This window comes from Plectropomus leopardus, chromosome 21 (assembly GCF_026936395.1).
Source record: "Plectropomus leopardus strain MGB_pleo_1.0 chromosome 21, ASM2693639v1, whole genome shotgun sequence".
Classification (NCBI taxonomy): Eukaryota; Metazoa; Chordata; class Actinopteri; order Perciformes; family Serranidae; genus Plectropomus; species Plectropomus leopardus.
Genome location: NC_142196.1, coordinates 17,489,632 through 17,501,659, shown reverse-complemented (window position 1 = coordinate 17,501,659; position 12,028 = coordinate 17,489,632). Strand labels below are relative to the sequence as shown.

At 40.2% G+C, this 12,028-nt stretch overlaps 1 long non-coding RNA gene across 1 annotated transcript in view; it reads left to right on the top strand.

Annotated features, from left to right (window-relative positions):
- LOC148186048 (uncharacterized) overlaps positions 1-2,780 on the top strand; it is a 46,351-nt gene extending 43,571 nt beyond the window's left edge. The window contains exon 3 of the long non-coding RNA XR_015775405.1: positions 2,628-2,780. This is a non-coding gene — a long non-coding RNA (uncharacterized LOC148186048). The remainder of the gene's footprint in view (positions 1-2,627) is intronic.
- The last annotated feature ends 9,248 nt before the right edge of the window (positions 2,781-12,028 follow it).

Below are 12,028 nucleotides of genomic sequence, written 5' to 3'. Positions count from 1 at the left end.
ATGTGCAATCTAAGCTGTTATGAAGACATTTCTCACCAAAGAAAAATAATGCACCACCCAAAAGATTGGCCTTTGCTCACACTGGATGGCAAGTAAAGTCGCTTCCTCCTTTAACTAAAAAGGTCAGATGCATGCCTCCGTCATTTACTCTTAATTCGGACAGAGAGAGAGAGAGGCTGGTGTCACGCTGCTGGACACCTGCGGACCTCGGTCAGGGCCGCAGCCCTAATCAGCCTAATACATATGTGTCACATCCAATGACCCACAGGCTCTTTTCATAATAAAGGTCACTCGGTGAGAGATACTCTGTCCCCCCAGGTACTCCTTAATGGGCAGCCACCGTCACTTTTATAACCAAGTGCACTCAACTGACTCACTCCAGCATGTACGTAATCTACTGCACATTAACCAATTCAATATCGATTTTTTTTTAATCAACATTTTGTATACTAACTTTTGTGATTTGGAAAAACAAAAAAATATGACAATGAAGTCCTTTTAAAGGAAGAAACATTTTGCAAGTTTACTGTCAACACCCCCCACTTAAAATTTGCTTTGAATGTGTAACCTCTGTATGCACAAACCCACAACATAATCTCTGAATCTTTATAAGATATTGTAATATTGGTGTGTTTTCCTGTTTGTAAATGCTGCATTACAGTAAAGTGCTGTGATTTTCTGAAGTTACCAGGCTCTTCTAGCTGTTATATTATTTACCTTTACACTCGTACTCTGTCTATCCACATTACTGATTATTAATTTAAAAATGATGTTGCATAAATATTTTGTGAAAGCACCAATATTAAATCAAAAATATCATGATATTTGATTTTCTTCATAATGCCCAGCCCTAGCTGAGTTACTTTTCAAGCTTCTTAAATGAGAAGGAGTTTTTTTCAGTTTGAGATCATTGAGTGTGTTTACATGGACATGAATAACACATTTATGATCAGGTTTTTGGAGTATCCTGTGTTTTTTGAGCATGTAAACAGCATATTCCATCTATGAGAAACGTAAAAGTGTTAGCTGGAGTACTCAGTACTAGTAGAGTACCAGTGTGTATACAAGGAATATGAGTAATCCAAATTCTCTGTGCCCACATAAACACCATATCCCGAATATGATCATAACTGGGATCAACCTCATAAATGGGCCACTCATGTCCACGTAATCACAGTCATTCTAAACTAAATATCTTTGGTTTTTGGACTGCTGACAAAATGAGCAATTTTAATACATTTCTGGGATGGCACTGGAAAATTGATAAATGCATTTTATTTAATTATTTTTTGCAATTTTAAGTCACTTTTCAAATTCATTATTAGCTTTGTATATCTATTTTTTGATTATTTGGTCTTTAATCAAAATCGGTGCTGAAAAACATTGGGGAGAGAGATGGAGAATGACATGAGACAAAAGTCCTCTGCCAGAAGTGGACCCGTTATCGCAATTACAGTATATGGTATGTGTCTTTAACCACTAGTCTTCATTTTTTGTTATACTTTATTGACAAAATGATCAATCCAGAAAATAGAAATAATCATTGGTTGCAGCCCTTTAAATGTATAGTCAAAGATAAATAGAAATAATATCAAATTTCCTCACCTGCCGTTATTTCTCCCTCCAGATCAGGTCATGGTTAAGGTTAAGACCATGTATTCCTTTCCACTCTGACAGACACTGTACATCATTTTCAGAAAACAGTGAAATGCTATTTCCAGTAAATAATGGCTATAGAGGTCAGCTATTGATCCGCTGCTGAAGGGGACCTTAGGGGCATGTTAAGGAGGGCTATTGCTGCTTGTCAATGATCCCTTTATGGCCTTTGACTCGACAGGTGTGCCGCTATAAATCAAGGTTAAACTAGTCCTCTAATAGCAAATCAATGACAGTCGATAGATATTATCATGTGATTATAATTCAGTCGAGTAAACCATTAGTCAAAACTTAAATAGTCTCTCCAGTGTGTCTGAGCTGAGGAGAAAGCTGCGGAGTCTCTGTGAGGCTTTTGTGTTGATGCGGACTCTTTTCTAAGTTCGCCTCTAAGTCATGCTATTGTGAAATGGCAAGGTCTTCCATTAGTTTAACTGAGGAGGTTGCTGAGATTTGAGAGAACAACGTAGAAGTTATATTGAGATAACCTTTACACAAGAGTAGATATTTCACCTGCATTAAGATTACCCCGAGAGTAACCCACTTGTTATTTAGCTCTAAGCCTCCTCTATCAATGTGCTTCTACCGATTTGAAAGCAGCATCAGTCAAACGTGTCTGCTATGCAACTAAATGGGGCACAGGGACATATCTATCTAACTATAACCTTTGCAGTACTGATATTTATGATAAAGACCATTAGGCATTTGTGAGTTGCTTGCGCAAGGGCTTTAAGGCTAACAACGATCGTGAAGCGAGCTGCTATCCGGGGGTTTACACGGATGTCTGTGTCATCCGTCTGCGATACAACACAGCCTGTGATGAAAATGTCATTATAGGTGGGGAATTTCTGAGAAGCTAGGGTACAAATATTGTCTCTGTAACCTCTGTTATGAAAGCACAAAGGATTATGGGATCAGTACATAATGTTTTCTCTTTCTTTTTTCCTTCTTTTACTCATTTTCTTTCTCTTAAGAGGCCACGTCTTTGATGCCAGTCCCTCTGCTTCAGTCATCGCCAGCTGGACAGCTCTGTAATTACCTCGCTGTCTTGAAGGACAGTCTACACTTTATAAGGAGCTAAGTACAAGAGAGAGAAAGTTCTGACCTTAACTTGAAAAATGCATTTCACTGGCAGTAGTAATAAATCTAATGTATACTTTGTTCACATGTATATATCGTGCTTAATTCTGCATTAAAGTGGTTAAAATCTTTCGACTAATTTGATTTAAAAAAGAAAAAGTCCATGTACACCAATATAATTGATGGTAATTTCATTCAGTAGTCACTCCACATGATCAAGTGCAGCTAGAATCCAGTGTCTTAGGTTGCACGTCTCAATGCTAATGTGCAAAAATGTAAACTACAATCCAAATCAAATTCAAAAGTGTCCTATCAATTGCATCAACACAGCAGCGGGAAGCCCTGTCTTTTATTTTGCATATTCATATGATTACTCTTCCGACGGACAAATACATTCACGTCAACGCCATTGTCCTTTGATTCCACACGATAAAAGCCTATCTCATTTCATTCTTGCACCTTTCTAGTCCAAACCTAGACACTCTGATTTGGGAAAATGTAATTCTAATTTATCATTTTTCTGCCCGAGGCAAAACTCTCTCAAGCCTGGGGCTGTTTGAAAAGCAGTTGGACACAAAGACAGACCCTGGGAACTTTGCCCATGCAGTCAATCAGTCAGACACCCCAGAGTGCCCAGACCCGAACAGCTTGTTTTTTGTCCACGGATATCAAACAAATTCTCCTCTCCCGTTAGATAATAAAAACATATAAATAGGAGTGAGTTGTTTCCGTCTTTTTTTAATTTTTTTTTTTTTTTTTTTACTTGAGATGGTTGGTGGATACGCAGTGTCGCTGTGGTCAGGGGCTGGGCAGCAGGGTGGACATCAAAAGCCGGCAGAGGTCTGTGACGGTGAATGCAGCTGGTGTCTGAGTCTCGGTGCTGGACAGAGCTACAGGCAGGGCCTCAGCTGCCCCACAATAAAGACACACAGGGGAAGGCAGAGCCTTCAAAGGCTAGACAAATACACACTCAGCCATACACAGACAAATACACACACTCAGGAACACACAGGCAAACAAGCACATGAAGACAAACAACAATGCCCCCCCGAAAAATTATTTTCACCACCAAAATATCATGCAGTTTTTACACACAAATCATGAAATCATGCTGCGTTTCAACCTTTTCTTCTTCTTTTTTTCCTGCTTAACTTCTCCTAAAATGAGGTTTTCTCCTGATTTTTGAAAGAAATACTGCTGCTTTGCAAATACGTATATATAGAAGATATGTTTGCATCTGTGCAACTTATTTTAAAACAATGAAACTGTTTGAGTGTCTTAAAATTTGGGCTATCTAGGGACCCCCAGGGCCCCAGGGAGATTAAGAGATTCACCAGCAAAATGATAATAACCTTAATTAAATGGAAATTATTAATTACAGAATTATGATGAATATATTTACATCAGATGCTCTGTACTCTGTCTCCTTGTTAAATCCAATATGTTTTCTTTTACTGTGACTCTGAACTCATGCGGATCTCTTTGAGATTTCTTGATACGAGACAACTCATGATAAACTGTATTTGTGACTTTGAAATAGTACAATGGATTTTTTTTTTCATCCGTGTCTGTGGAGGAGGGAGGAATCTGAAGGACAAAGAGTGAAATCCTGAAGGCATGCTGTGGACAGCGTCATGTCTGCTGTGGTCCTGACTTCACAGTGGGACTCTGTGTCTCTGCTGCTGACAGTTTTTCCCTTGTGTCCACTCTGGGAAAGTATCTCAAAGGTTCTGACTTGGCGTGATGCACAAACAACACTGACCACTTTTTGAGTTTTGACTTTGGCGAATGCAAAACAAAGGACAGTTTGGATTGTAGCAGTTGTTTGTCGATTTGAACACGGGACAACCAAATGTTTTCTTTTGATTAATAATGCCTCCTCACATCCCTTCATAGCCATTCGTGAAAAGATGATCTCAGAGGACAGTTTTCCAATCTGTGGACTCTCAGTTCCACGTTTAGCCTGTAGAGGGCATGCCTAAACAGCAATCTGGTCCAGCTCAGTGGGGAGTCCAGAGACATACAATATCCCCACAGAAGAAAAGCACAGGGCGACTTTCATCTGTCTATAAAGGGAGGAAATGGTTTTACTGGATAGAAGAACACTAATATTACAATATGAAGCTCGGAGCTGATTAACTCAGATTTTACAACATAGCCATTTAGCAGTGGATTTTTTTAAACGTGGGATTTAAACTAGAGAAATATTACCTTAAATAACTCATAGCAACTTTGTCACCATGTACAACTTTATTAATGGCATTAGATTATTAAACTGATAACTAAAAATGCACTTTTGTCAAAATACAATGTCTTTACTTTCACTCAGAGGGATTTAAACAAACGACTCATTAGAATAACGTCCTCTTTCCTCTCTGAACGGGTTAGAGGTCCTGAATAAAACATGACTTATCTATTGCGATCACGTTAGTCGGCCCATTATTCATTTAACCATTTATTTATTACTCCATTCATCTACATAAATATTTAACAATGTCTTGGCATCTTTATGGACTGCTTGCTCTGCTGCTCAATTACAAGGAGCAGTGTCCTACCATGACCATATGCCTTCTATCTGGCGACACTATATCTCCACAATTTATGGATGCCAACTCGCAGCAATATCATTCTGTTGGCTTTTATGTATATCTATGTAGTATTAATCTGGGCCTAATGACTGGCAACAATATGTTCCAGCCTGTGTCCCCAACAGGACCACTATTGTATACATATAATATGGCGTAAAATAAACTGAGGGTTGTTTTTTGTCATTGTATAAATTAAATTGGGTGCCCATATGGGGTCCTCATGAGAAGCGTGCAGAATCCTGCAGACTGCAAGTAACTTGACGTGAATAGATGTATGGTTTATTACTCACACAACACATATTCACGCTATATACTATAAGCCCTTACAAGTTTTCACTTCCCCTCCTACAACAAAAGCCCCTGCTCGTTTGGGAGGGGAGCATGGAAGCATGCAGAACCGAGGGGAAGCGAGGAACCGTAAACACCCGCCATGGGTCCTCCTTTAAAGTGATGAACAGCAATAAAAGCAGCACTGGTTGTCTGCTGAGAGACAAAAAGAGCATTTGACCACCTGGGTGCACATCATTTTCTCATGTCGTTTCTCAAGCATGACTATCAGGAGATGTCCCCCTTAACATTATATGTGGCTAACTCAACCCAATCCCCAAGTCACGTATAGCTTCTTTTATTTTGGGGCTACACAGTTCGCTATGTCATACCTGCTTCAGCAGCAAAAGAAATCTCTCCAGAGCTCTGTGACACTTTCACATGTCACTTTTCCTGCTAGGTCACCACCAACCACAGCCCGCAATTTGATCATCTGAGCTCCTCATTATCGCCTGAAAACAGAGAGAAGCCAAAATGACCTTTTTTTTTTTGAGGTGGCAAAGGGAGTCTGTCGAACTGGAATTAGACCGCTTAACTCCCTGTGATCACTTACTTTCCCACACATCAATTGTTATAGCTAAATATGAAGTTCGAATTTGAGGAAAAAAATATTTTTAGATCTGTTCATTCAATCTCACATTCATGGCTCACAAAAAGGAAAAAAAAAAAAGCAAAATCACCCAGATGCCTTTTAGAGTATGTTGCTGATTTAAATTGCAGGAACTCTGCAAATCAACAGCAAATCAAACGTGCGAAACACATATAACCCACCCCCATATCCCCAAAATGGGCTTTTTGTCAATTACAATCAAAGGCACTTTCACTGGTGTCTCACCCTTTCCCTCTGCCGTCACTTTCACTGTTACCTTAAACTACAGAATATGATATATGGTGAATCCTCAATAGAAATCCATGCATTAGCAACAGCATTTTTAGTTTAATATGTTGTTGGTTTATGTCTGTCATTATTAACCCTTTAGTGAAGGATGGCCAGCCAGGGCCACTGATCCGCTTTGTGAGCTACATTAAGTTTTCTTCCAAATTAAATTAAATCCAAATTAAACAGAATCCTTTTTTTGCTTCCTAGATAATTGCTCAATGACCCAATCAAAAATGTATTTACTAGGGTTTAGTACCAAACGCTTGACTTACTTTGTGTCCAAAACCAAATTATGTTTGTACTACTGAGTACCAATTCTTATTAAATCAGTTGGTCACAAATTTTGCTATAAATGCACCTTGATGAGAACAGAGGCTTCAGACAGGAGGCACAAGCACTGCAAAACACCCTGAAGCCAGGAAGGCGGCTATTGACGTTCTGCAGTCAGTGAAACTAAATGCATTCATTATGAATTAGGCTATACATAGTCAATTGTAAAATAACATTGGGCTGTCTTAATTATTTTAAGGACCATTAAACAACAGAAAGACTGGTGGTCAGTAGCCTGAGAGGGATGTGAGGATTCTTAAAATAACATTTGTAGGCTACAGATGTGAAACCCTGAATAAAGGCTGTGTGTCTGCTCTGACCTGAAAGCTGCTGGGATGTTTTTGATGTGTTGATGAAGTTTGAGTGTGAAAGGTGCACTCAGCGGGTTTATGTACAGCAGCAAACTGATATGATGCTGATTTACAGGAGAATTCATCTAAAATGAAGGTTGGACCATGAACAGAAATTACAGATCGCCTGTGTAATATTTTAAAAGTTGTGATTATTGTCATTAATACAATAATTGGAGACTGTGAACAAACTAACAACCGTATCTAATAAGATATGAATGGAAATAACATGCGCTTCTGTGACGTCGTGTACAGACTGAAGGCTGATGGAAAAAAAGTCAAAAAACCGTCTGACTTGATCGCAGTTTTTTGTCAGCGCCCCCTGCTGCGGCCGCCTGCGGTGACGCGCAGGTCAGCTCGAGCGAACCTTTTTTTGTCCGCGTCGCCATGACGGCAGTGAACGTGAACGTCACTCTCGCGATAGTGAACGTGGTCCGTTTTACGGCACGCGGGAATTTACGACACCCGGCATATTGCTAACAAATCTACAAATCTGCTTACTTTATCGCACGAAGACCCACCTGTCTGCCAGCGACGAGCGTATTTGGCGTACCGAAAATGAAAAGAGGTGAAAACTAATGGAGGAAAGGACGGGACACTTTTTGGAGCCAGTAAGCTAACGCATTTAGCATGTTAGCACTTTGCAGACCGTGAACGACGGATTTAATATGACAATATTTACAACGTGGATTATCTATTTCTTTTTTTATCAAAACCCCTTTCGATTTTTTTGATCTGTGGACACTTGTGGACTAAAGGATTATAAACAATCGAGGGACGGATGTGTATTGGGACTTTGACCGCTGCAAAGGTAGGGAGTCGCCACTTTTTTGTCTCGTTTGTTGGTTTGTTGTTCTCTAAACAGTGTAACTAACTCTTACGGGGTAGACTACAAACCAGTGGGCTTTAAGTGGCTTTAAATGTCCTTTATTAAGCTAAAAAATGCAATTTCTGAAGAAACTGTGAGTGTGAATGCTCAGCTGACGCTACGATGCAATGCTCAATGCTAATTAGCTTACACTGCAATGCTCGCGTGAATTTGTTTGAAGATGGTGAAGTATTGTGATTACCTGAAAAAGCTGAATTTGTATGAATGTCATTAATATGCTGAATGATACTCATTATGTGGAATATGTTTAAGCTTGCTTAAAAGCTTACGCTACGCTGCAATGCTTGCTTGAATTTGTTAAAAGATGGTGAAATAATCAGAGTTGTTGAAAGACTTTAAAGGGGTCTAGTTACTTTGAATATGGCTGAAATATTGAATAATACCCAGAAAATACACAGAAGTGTGTCTGAAAGGTGTTGGTGTAGGTTAAAAGCTGTTTGCAGAGCAGCTGGTTGTCTGATTTTGCTAGTAGACTGTCCCATATCCTGTGTGTGCGTGTCTGTTTCAGAGATTTGAGGTGACCTGCTCCTCTACCGGCCCTCGGTCAAAAATAATACCTCCAAGTCACTTAAACATATACTGTAGGGAAGAGGAGAATCTGATGAACATTTCTTTGTTAATTTTGTGTCTGATGAGTTAAATATTTGAGCGTGGTCAGAGGTTAAAGACAGGCATGATCTTCTGCTCTGCAGAGATTTCTGGGCTCAGTTTACATTGACTAATATGGGGCAGTTGGTGGATTTTCTTTCACTTTGGCGCTCACTGTAGGATCTGTGCAAGTCCGATTGCTTCCAGAGTCACATTATTTGAAAAACCAGACTTTTACTATATTTTCACCAAAGATGGTGTGTTTTGAGCAAAAGTTGTAGCCGTGATGATGAGTTATAGATAAAAGTTTGGGGGGCAGTCTGCACTCTGGCAGATGGGTCCTCCACTATAGCTCTGATCATTACGTCCTATAGAGACCGATGTTAAATCTTGAAGTGAACCTTTTGACCAAGTTTGAATATTTCAAAAACTATAAATGATATTGAAAAGTTGTATGCAGGCTCTAATCTAGACAAGATGTGCAATATTTTCAAAATTGAATGGAGTTTTTAGGTTAAAATGTAAAGGAGGAGACACATTTTGCAAATGCTTGAAACAAGTTGACTTTTGTCAAGTCTTAACATTCCAACCCATAGACACCCATGTTAAATTGTAAAATTGGCAATTTTGACCATGCTCTGAAAAGGTTTGAATATTTTAGAAAGTATGAATGTTGTTTGAAAGTTGAATGCAAGTATGAATGTAGACAGGAGGTGGAATATTTTAAAGGTGGATTTTCTGGGTGAATCTATGAATGAGTAGAAAGGAGTTGAGTATGATTGAAAAAAGTTGAAGTTTTTGCAACTCTGAATTGGGAAAAATGCCTGAAAAACATTTAATATTTTGGAAAATACGAATGATATAAAACAGTTGAATGAGGGCAGCCATGTCCTAATTGAGATGAATTATTTGATGTTTGAATGGAGTTTGTAGGTTGAAGTATGTTGAAATTATGAAGTGCAGATACAAGTGGCATTCACACCCAATGAATGTCTGATAGCCAGACCCGGTGTCTAATTGGGACCTGCGTTTGTCAAAATGTGTAGTGCACCCAGCTACTAAAAAGGGCCCCGGCGTCAGATAGGGACTTGGCTATTAATTGAAGTTTTAAGGTATATTTCTGTGCATGCATGCGCGTAGGTACTTTTCTTTTTGTCAGTCACCAGGCTATGGCGTTCCTGTCAATAGAGCAGATGTCTTGCTGAATCTTGGATGAAATCCAAGAAGCAGAATCCACAGTACAGCAGTCTCAATTTCTGCAGCCTGCTCAGCTGCACTACATATATACATACACGTTTTTGCAATAGATGACGAGTGAGAATTTTAAAAACCTCACATTGCTGCTATCTCTTTGTAAATACAACCCCTCTCTATCTCTCCATCTAAGTTAGTTGACCAGTGGTGTCCTGCTGGCTCAGGTTGGCCTGAGAAGTTTGCCTGGCGCATGGGTGACATGTCTGGCATGCCACTGCTGGCTCTTTTTGATAGCACGGAGAGTGTGTGACTGGCAGGCCATGTTTCTCATGTCTCCGGTCCCTGAAACAGCCATCAGTCCGAGTGGATGTTTTCAATCCCCCAGCTCCGTACCCCTTGCAGCTCAGAGAGAAGGTCAAGTTTGGCCCATCAGTCACTGAACAAAGGGCGGGGCCTAGCAGCTGGTGGCCATCAACGGCCGCTAAGATGTTCAGTAGTCCCAGCCCTATCATATGTCTGACCTATTTGCAGTGTTTGTAGTGTCCTTTTATTACGCTGAAATGGAGTCATAAGAATAATATAAGGGGGAAAACGATGTGCATCCTAATCAAAACTAAAACGTAAAATTCTCTTAAGTTTTCATAAAGTTTTGATAATTTGTGTATCAAACTCAGTGTGATCAACTTCAAAATTGTGCTTCCATGTAGATCTATAACATTTTTGACCTCACATGAAGAATGCTTCACACACGGGTCATATGTTTGTGCACTGACACATTCAGCCGCACGTCACATGAGTTCAAAGCAGGAAACCCACGAGGCTGTCATTTGTGTGTTTACCCAAGTTTGGGTCAGTGTTTTCAGGTGCAAATACACCTTTACATGCCCTTCTTTCACCACTCATAGACCCACACACACACGCACACACACCCCATTTACACCCGAACCCATACCTATATTGACGCACACTTTCCCTGGTGTTGTTTTAGCAGGGGGAGAGCAGCAATGGTCTGGAACAGGCCTGTTTTTTAGTGCAGGTCAAACTTTGGCCAGGACTTAAGGCAGCAGCCATCCGATCCCTCCCGAGGTGCCTCTGGTCTGGGACCCATTTGAACCTCCACCTGCTGGGAGAACTTCACTTTAGATACATTGTTCAGGCCTCTCTGAACACTGGAGGAGAGGTGGGACATTATGTTAAAGTCAACACCACAGGATCAGTCCGCTCTTTGTACTGGGCTTTGAGGGTGACCTCCGTTCTTGGACTATGTTAAGTGAAGATGAAGTGCAGTAACTCATGTGGTCACACACATGAACTGAACAGAATGTGGTTTTTTTCTTTTTAATCGGACACCTTTTGGTCTAAGCATTTGTTTTAGTTTTTTAGTTGTAATAAGTCAGTAGGGTTCTATAGTCAACATAATACATGCACGACACATCCTCAACCTTAAGCAACAGAATAGATTGTTTGCCAAGTAAGTATATGGAAATTGTAAAGTATCAGTGACAGACGCATGTACTAATGATCGCAGCTTTTAACATGTGGCTAATGTTGGGAAGCGGCCATGATTACGCAACAGAATTACTTGCTTAGGCTTCGAAAATAGATCGTGGTTTAGCTTAGAGTAAATTTATGTTTTGACTTTTGATTCCACACTGGACAGAGACGGCAATCTAACTGGGCGAAAGTCCTATGTTTGTTTGACCCGTCCACATGACCAGTCTCCTCTCCATGTTGACTTTGTTGCTGTTACTACTACACCTGCCTTCTCCTCTGCTCCGGTCATAATTACTATGGCTAGGAGGTTTTGCCACCTCACAATGAACGTTAATATGGGCCGTAATAAGCTTCCTGCACAGGCGACCTATACAGCAACTGTTTTGGGGAGGGGTGGGCTGTACATGTGACCTTTTGCAATACATGACACAATAGAAAGGGGTAAACTGTTAAGCGATTTTGCAGGTTTACATGAGGTAGCTACACTGCAGGGTTTCCCACACATTCATTTATTTGTGGCGGCAGCGTCTAAAAGGTTGCATTCAGTCACCAAGAGCTTCTCCTCACATCCATCGATCTGATCAGATCAGTTGTGATTGATCAGTTATCCACCCTGCGAGTGATAAACTGCAGCTCGATTAAATGCATTAGCTAA